We start from the raw sequence: 8,902 nt of genomic DNA, 5'->3' as shown, positions 1-8,902 counted from the left end.
AGGCTTTGTGTGTGTGTGTGTGTGTGTGTGTGTGTGTATGCTTGGAGTAGGTTAAAGTAGGAGAGCGTTTGAATCAAAAGGTCTTTTGTCATGTCCTATCTGGACTTTAATGGTCTCGCCGTAGTGCTATCTGAGGACTCGGAGGCTAAGTAAGGCATAAAACACTCCGTACTGTGCTGTAATAAGAATCGAATCAAAGCGTGATGAAGAAGAGTTACCGTCACAGCCCCCAAAGTTGATTATTCTACTACAAAAGCACGTGTTTCATTTCCCCTAACGATTGCGATTTTTTAAATCTATTAACGAACGACACATCCTACTTTTTATCCATTTATCGCTACGTTTTAACGCCGCGTGACAAGTTAGCTCCTGTTAGCGCTTCGAGCAGTTAAAATGACCTTTTCTCCCTCTTGAAGTTAATAAGACAAACTTTCCCATCGAGGAAAACTTACTGGCGGTTGCAAAACACCGACACTGGAGACTCCTTCGAAACAGAACGTTGGTCTTTTTTTAAAAAGACGCGCTTATTGTTAGTCTTTTTCCATGGATTATTTTCCATGCAAGTCTCTGTGAATGAGCGGATACTGTGGAAATAATAATACATCACCTGTGTTTGAACATACGACCCTCCTGTCAGAGCTGCCGCTATAGAAAATGAATCAACACCTTCTGACCAATCAGAATTCGAGAATTCGACAACACCGTGGTAGAAATGAAATCTAAAACACGAGACTGAATCCTAACTATCATCCTCTATCTTGCAGGATGTTGACGGGGAGGGTTTTTTTTTTTTTTTTTTGGACGTCAGTAAGAAGTAAAAAAGCAAGCTTTGGAAATCGACGGCAGGGACGGCGGGGAAGACGGGGACGGTGATGTGTTTGCTGTAGGCCCTGTCCCTCGCCATGTTTATTTGTAAACTGAGCAGACAATATGAAAAGCCGGGCTGTATAAAGAGTCCGGGATGCCAGCTGGCTGAGGGTATTCACCCCCCCCCCCCCCCCCCCCCAACACACACACACACACACACACACACACACACACACTCACACACAATGCCAAGCGCCTCAACAGACGCCTGGATGCGCGTGCACACACACACACACACACGCACCATATATACATACAAAAACAAAAACTCAAGTGTGTACACTGACTTAAATAGATAGCCTATTTACATATGAACAGCCACACACACACACACACACACACACACACACTCACAAATAAGTGCCAATTGTAAACGCATACCCTTATCTGGCCTTAACAGTTCACCTAACATTTGCTAACTTGCTAGTTAAACCTGGCCGCTTAATAGCACAACATATGTATCTTTTAGCTTAACATCTGCTAGCTTGCTAACTCCCCCCCCCCCCCCTTTCTTTAAAGAGCGCCATGAATTTCATTTTCATTTCTAGTAATCTTACACAATGTAATATAGTGTAACATAACATTAGCTAATGAACATAGCTAACCATTTAACAGCAGCTAGTTCCTGCTGGAGAGGTAATGCTAGCTAGCTATGCTAACTCACTAGTAGATAATGCTAGCACAATGCAGTGTTTAGCTAACTGTTTGGCTTAGCTAATTATGTTGAGTATGTAAGCTAACCGTATCAACAGAATGCATCCACTTCATTCACTTGCAACCCGAGGATACGTGCGGGTGGGGGTGCGCGCACACACACACACACACACACACACACACACACACACACACACACGATCCAGGTAGCCTCTGGTCTTCCCACTGACAACCCACCATGCCAACTGATTTTATTATTTTTTTTGCTCAGAGCCTGTGTGTGTGTGTGTGTGTGTGTGTGTGTGTGTGTGTACCCCCCAGCGAGAAAACAAATTGTTCTGTGTTCCTGTTCACATCAATTGATGTTCTATTAAGACCAGATGGCCTTGATAAGTGTAAACCTGTCTTGCAGAAAATACATACAAAATGTTGATGTCTATTAATTTTCTGTCGCTCCCACTTCTACACCGGAGAGCTTTAGCCGTGGGCTGATGGCACCCTGACCACGAGTTTTGCCTTCCCTGTTCATTCTCTGCACACACACACACACACACACACACACACACACACACACACACACACACACACACGCCGTAACTGGTACGGCCATGAAACACTAGTGTGTGCTGATCTCGATCTTAATGAAGACTTACCTCAGTGTGTATATCTGTACAAGAAACTTGCCTCTTGTACGGTTTACGATCGATTCAGAACGTCGGATAACTCCTCCACTCAAACGGATTTAAATCTGTAAGCGAGAAGTCAGTTTACTCTGATGCCGGTTTGAAAACCAGGAAAATCATAATATACTTCATATTCAATAATTACCGCAGTCTGTTATAAGAATTATCCAGTTTGTAAACCGGAGCGACATCGAATTCTCGATCCTGATTGGTCAGAAGGCGTTGACTAATAAGCTCATTTGAATACGAATACGTTTCTGTAGTCACGACGTACACATGTACTTGTACGGTGGACGCTCGGCATTGGCGAAATGGTGCTGATAAGGACAGAGGAGTTGACTCTTTGTGGTTTATCGCCTACAACAACAACAACAACAACAACACAAGCTGCATTTGTATTTGAACTCTATTAACTTTTAGAGAGAAAATTTGTTCCATGGACGTTCCACAACGTTAAATGTAACTATAAACGGATAAAAATGATTTTTGTTTGATAATGATAAAATCGTAGTTGATGAGAAATTAGCATAAAGGGGAGGGTCATTTCTCTCAGACCTGGCCACCCGGCTCCCAGCTCCTCTCCCGGTCTCGTCGTCTCTGAGTTTTGGACGAACGCTGACTTATCACGGCTCTCGAACTTCAGCTGTCAGCTCTCTCTAATTTGGCGGCCTTTTGAACGTAGGCTGGTCGGAGAATTCGTCCATGAAAGGCGTGTTTGGTAACTCGATACAGAGCGCCGGGACAAGCGGGCCTTGTCAACTCCATCTTACACACCCTCACACACACACACACACCTACACATACATACACTACAGGCCTTCGGAGTTGAATCCTGAGCTGCAGGCTTGAAGAACACCGGGTTCAGCAGGGCTCTTGGTTTTACTGTGGCTTGTCATTTCGGTCAGCCTGCTGCACCCCGCCGCTGTCTGAGCCCCTGTCACGGCTTTCTGATGGGAAACTTCCCTCCTCTGTATCTCGTAAGTCGGCTCGCGTCACTCAGAGCCAGTCGGAAAACATGTGGATGACTGTGTTTACTGGAGCCATGAAGGGGCTTCCTGTGGTCCATTCAAAGGCCTGGGCAAGCTCGTGCTATGAATAGAGTCGGTGCTTTCTCTGGCGCTCATCACACTTTCACATTTCACATCACAGCAGTTGATAGGTTCGGGCATCGACCTCCTTCGGAGCCGGCGCTGCCTGATTGCAGGGTCCGACAGACAAATTAATGCCGCGGTGATAAAGAAAGAAAGCATAATATTTCCATTTCGCCTCTTTGCATGGCATGTCCATGTTTTTTGTTTTTTTTGTTTTTTTCCCCCGGACACGATTCCAGCAAAAGATCCATCCTGACCTGTGGTGTAGCCTTAAAGCAGGACCTCAGTCTGGAGACTCGATAAAAAGCCGTAATTATGTGGGTAATTATAAATGCTCCCTCTGGGGCAAACACATACATACATCCATGAGGCATATATAAAGACGGTCCAGTCATTGTTTATGGAATTTCGGCAACATTAAGCTTTCAAACTCCTTTATTAAGTAGAGTTTGGTGTCTTAAGATTGTTTTAATGGAAACCGGACATTAAAAGAGTTTGGCTGAAGTGTAGAGAGCAGTTGATTGAGGGTACTAGAGGTACTTGGATCCACTAGAAGATTCTCAAAGAGTTCCAAGCCCAGGACTGCAGCGATTCATCATTTCATAACGAATCATAACGAATCGAGTTGATCCTCCTTTTTTTTCGCCTGTCACTCAGCAACATCAGTGTGCATGTGTATTGGTACCCTGCTGTAATAAAACAACTTTAACAATGATCAGACTCCACAGAAGTACCAAAAGATCACCGAGTCGCCGAGCTCTGAATCGACTGATCAGAATGACTCAGTTGACTCAGTTTATTATTTGAATCTTTGAATCTTGTTTAAGCCTAGAATCTTTGTAGGTAATTTTCACCGACAACCACGGAGACTCTTTTATATTTAAAGAACGAGGTACTTTTCATCCATCTATAGTTGTATATTACTGTTTTGTAAAAGTGTAGTCGCTACTGATAAAACCTAAAATTTTGGCACCTCTGCAAGCACTCAAATCGGTGTTATTTTACGTATTTGGAAACCACAACCCTCCACAGCCCCGGTTAACGAATCAGCTCGAACGTTTTGATCAGTGCCGAGGAATTTTCACCCGTCTTTATTGGGAATCTGATGAGAATATTGATTTCCCCCTTCTGTCTTCTTCACTTCTTCTCCTCAGTGACCTCCGGGTCACACGTCAGGAGCTCGGACTACACTTGACCGCCAGCCCTTTTGTTCTCTCGGAGCGACAGGATGCGAACGTGTGAGGGCGGACAGTGAGGGGTTAAGGCCGACACTCGGCATGCGAACTGCTCTGACCTGTTCTGATGGTTTACATACCTCATCTCAGTATCAGCCAGCTCGCCCTGGGGCCAGAGAAGGAGTGAAACCCAACTCCTCCTCCCACCTTCAGTAGGCAAAAAGAGGACCCCTGTTCTTCTTTGTATGTGCTCAAAAAAAAAAAAAATCTGATCTGACCTAGAGGTGTGAAGCAATCTAGACATCTTTTCTTTCAGCGTCAAACGAAAACTTCCTGAAAGCAGGAATGGAAATAGGCTGCATAGGGGTGCTTACCGAACTGTGTCCTTCAATCTCTGCGATTCCCTTTTGATAAAGTCGTAGCATTTCCCTTCACCGCGTCACATGATAAAATCTTTTTTTTTTTTTTTTCCCGCTCGTGCATTTCATTGTTTGAACACCGAATTATCATAATTTTTTTTGAAAAACTTTTTTATTCCTCACCCTCCATCGCTCGCATATGCGTCTGAGAGATAAGTTGACCTTTTCCGGAATCGCCATCAGATGGAACAGTTATTGAAATATTCTCATGTAGCGAGATTAAAAAAGAAATAAGGACAGTTTGGGAATGCTTTGTGGTATTTGTACATACAGTACAGGTTATTAAAGCGAGCAAGTTCGTGCCACAACCCCACCCCCACCCCACCAACCCCACCGCACCCTTCACTCCCTCCCAGACCTCTGCATACCATTTTCTCTGGTTGCGACGACATTCCAGGAGAACAAGACCAGACAGTGGTGCTGGGATTTAACACAGCTCTTATATTTCTTTAGGGAGAATTCGAACAAGCCCAGGAATTTTTGTTTGGTATGGGTTTTCTTTGAAATATTTTTTTTTTTATACACGAAGTAGAACAAAAACAGGTAGTTCCCCTGAGATTCTAAAACGTACTAACGCGATCACATCTTGTCATAATTAGATTCGAATAGATACGCACGTCATACAATCGCGCGTTAACGGGTCATCCCGATCGTTACTAACTTCCAACTGGGAAGCCGTATCGGATTATGTGCAAATGATCCTTTCGCATAAAAAGTTTGCCGTTCGGTTATTCGAACAAATGTTTTAAGAGGCGTGCGATTCTCATTGTCTTATCATCGGTTTGTTTCCTTCAAGTGTTCAGGTGTTCTGTTTTTCAGATTGATTAAATAATCGATTTGTACTCTCCTGTCCGTTCATCTTGTCGCGAAGTCTTGCCAAGCGTGTGAGCTGTATTTCGCTGTCGATCGTTTCCGGTGTTCCGACTCTTGCTTGTATTATCGTTTCTGAATACAGATGACCTTCCTGTGATGCTGCCTACAACAACGTTCTAGACCAGGGGTGTCCGATCTTATCCGGAAAATTCCGGTGTGGGTGCAGGTTTCCGTTCCAACCAAGCAGGTGGAATCAGGTGTGGCTCCTGCTCGGTTGGAACGAAAACCTGCACCCACACCGGAATTTTCCGGATAAGATCGGACATCCCTGTTCTGGACTGTGATGATCACTCATCGATTGCTTTTAATAAATTCCGCTCTGGGTTTACACCCTCGCGTCCCGCCTTCATGAACCTCACGTTTACGAAACGACATGCTTGCCGATAAGGAATCCGTACCTAGATGGTAGACCACCTCCCGTTTACATCCGTTCTGCTGAAAACAAACAAAAATGGTATTGAAATTGCAGTGAATGTAATTTGGGCCAAACTCCCGTATTATATTCAAAACAAGCTGGTTAGGGTCAAACAAGCCGGGATATCGCAATGAAGGTTCGCTCAAGTGGACTATTAGTCTTCATAATAAAACGCATCCCATGTCAGCAAGCGCCAGGTCGATTAATATTCGCCTCGCTTGCATTTTCCCTTAGTCAGACCGTCCCGGTGCATGTTGGCCCCAGACCTGCCTAGCGCAATTAGAGTGATATATAGGTACAGGCTGTTTCCTTCAAGGGTGAAACCTTCCTCCAGGTCATTATCATGGCTAAGACTGGCGCTACACCAGTCGGACATCTTGTCCTCTTTTTCGTAATCTGTGCAAGTGTGATGCCAGAAAAGCAAGCATGAGCACAGTGGGGTTGATTCAGGAATCTGCTTGTGTCAGGTGAGGGCATGTTGGATTGCTACCAGCTTGATTACGCAGACTGTACCTCTATCTGTACCTGTAACTCATCCTCCACCGTAATGGACAGACGTGATCAGTCTTCCAGAACGTGAATCGTGGTTGTAACTACACTGACCCACTGCCCTACAGTCTCAGAAGTAAAAGATACATGTATGCCCCGTTACCAAGCTGCATCTTTTGTACCTTTAGTATGTATCTGTTAGTTTTTAAAACATATTTCAAGGTACATACAGTAATTGGACCTTTAGGACCACTGATCTACCTCTAAAGCTTTACTCTAAATGCTAATTAAAGGTACACAATGTGCACTTACAGTATTAAGTTTAAAGGTAAGACTCTAGTGACATGAAAAAGTACCATTCGTAACCATTATTTGTGGTTTAGACACAAAAATAACCAGTAGGCTCCGTCTAGGACACTAAATGTTTATTAGATTTGTGCTTCTGTTAAAACACTTTTCATTTTATTTATTATTATTATTATTATTTTTTTTTTTTAGAAAACTATAACCATTAACCATCCAAAGCAACTGATAGAGAAAGATACAAAATACAAAATGCCACTTAGCTAGCTAGACTTGATTTTTGGTTTGTCTTTTTGAAGGAACTCTTGTATGAGAACTCCTTTTAGAAAGCTAAGAACCTTGACCTAAGCAAGGAACCGTTAAGGAACCCTAGTATTTTACAACAGAACGACGCCACGATGACCCAAATCCCGCCTCCTGTTCAACTGAGACATTTGGAGATCTTCTATCGAAGATTTATTTAAGACAATCCACAGCCGTGCGGTGTATGTAAGCGTCCCTCGAGCCGCACGGGAGCGTTTCACGTAAACCGTAAACTGACAGCACTTTGTGAATTTCCATGTGAATTTGCATCGCAGTCGTCTTTAATAAAGGTAAATGCTGTGGACATTTGAATGGGTGCTGGGCCAGAGAAATATGAAAAACGGGTCATCTGAATATCACTAGTTCGTCCTGATGGCATACGGCCAAGCGTTTAAATGGCTTAAGGAAAAACTGCTTGAAATTGAGGGGGGGGGGGGGTGCTTTACCTCATTTAAAAAATTTCATTAGATAACATGGACAAACCATGAACTCCAGTCTCAGTACACCATCTGAAAACTCAAATTATAGCATACATAAATACAATGATTGATATAAACACCCGAATGAACATATTTATTGTTGTTATTGACCAAAAGTTTAAGAACATGCTGCAATTGAATTTTTACTGATTTCTGTGGATTTTTAGTCATGAATTGGATAAACAGAAAAATGCATTAGCATTTAAACAAAGTCTTCAGGACCGAGGCGGTAACACTTTGTGGTTTCTCGGTAACAAGCCGCATAAAAGGGACTAACTTGTCTCGTGGGCGTTCCATGTTTTATCGATTTATAGGACATTCAATGTCACTATAAACTGCTGAAAATAATGAACTTCATGTCGTTCTTTAGTAGCTAAAAATTGTTAGCATTGATACCTCATACCCCATCATTGATTATTTTGCTATCAAGACTTTCCTGAACACTTTTCAGTGCTGAAAAACATTACTTCTGGCGTTACAAAGCGCTGCTGACACTGGAGACTCCTTCCATGAATCTTAAATAAATAAATCTTCTTACAGACAACTTCACCATGCCAGTGGGTAGACATTTTGTTCTTTAAGCATGTAACAGCAGCACTTTTTAAAAATCTGTTTATTTTGAACCTTAAATTAGCCTAGCTGTTACAGAAAATGAATCAACACCATTTGACCAATCAGATTCGAGAATTCATCAGTGGTAGAAATACTACTACTATTACTACTACTACTACTACTACTACTAATAATAATAATAATAATAAGGTGAATCATTTCTCTAATCCAAGCTTAAATGATGAAACATATATTCGCAAAAAAAAAAAAAAAAAGCAGGACTTTGAGAGCAAAAATGAATGTAACTAACCATCAGGGCTGCTCATATTTATCTTTTCTATAGAGCCAGCCTAAAAGGAGGGGGGAAAAAAGAGAAAAGCATGCCGAGGGAGGACCTGAATTACACATTCACTACATAACAAGGTAGGCAGACAATCTGTGCAGCTGCCCCTTTGCATTCCCAGGCAGATATTGATGTCAGCGGAAGCTAAATAAAAGGCGGTTTAAAGGGCTGGCATTGAGGAGAGGACCGAGAGCGTCTCTCGCCCATAAGGGTCTCCATATGGGACCGAATGGATGGAGCTCCTTCATCATCCTTT

At 42.8% G+C, this 8,902-nt stretch overlaps 1 long non-coding RNA gene across 1 annotated transcript; it reads right to left on the bottom strand.

The window, feature by feature from the left end:
• Nucleotides 1-2,090: 2,090 nt before the first annotated feature.
• LOC124628470 (uncharacterized) lies at nt 2,091-3,798 on the bottom strand. The gene is made up of 3 exons (XR_006983004.2): nt 2,760-3,798; nt 2,350-2,561; nt 2,091-2,269 (listed from the first exon to the last, which is right to left on the bottom strand). It is a non-coding gene; the product is annotated as an uncharacterized LOC124628470 (long non-coding RNA).
• Nucleotides 3,799-8,902: the final 5,104 nt, after the last annotated feature.

This window comes from Ictalurus punctatus, chromosome 9 (genome assembly GCF_001660625.3).
Source record: "Ictalurus punctatus breed USDA103 chromosome 9, Coco_2.0, whole genome shotgun sequence".
NCBI classification, from domain to species: Eukaryota; Metazoa; Chordata; class Actinopteri; order Siluriformes; family Ictaluridae; genus Ictalurus; species Ictalurus punctatus.
This window is presented reverse-complemented; position numbering and strand designations above follow the sequence as displayed.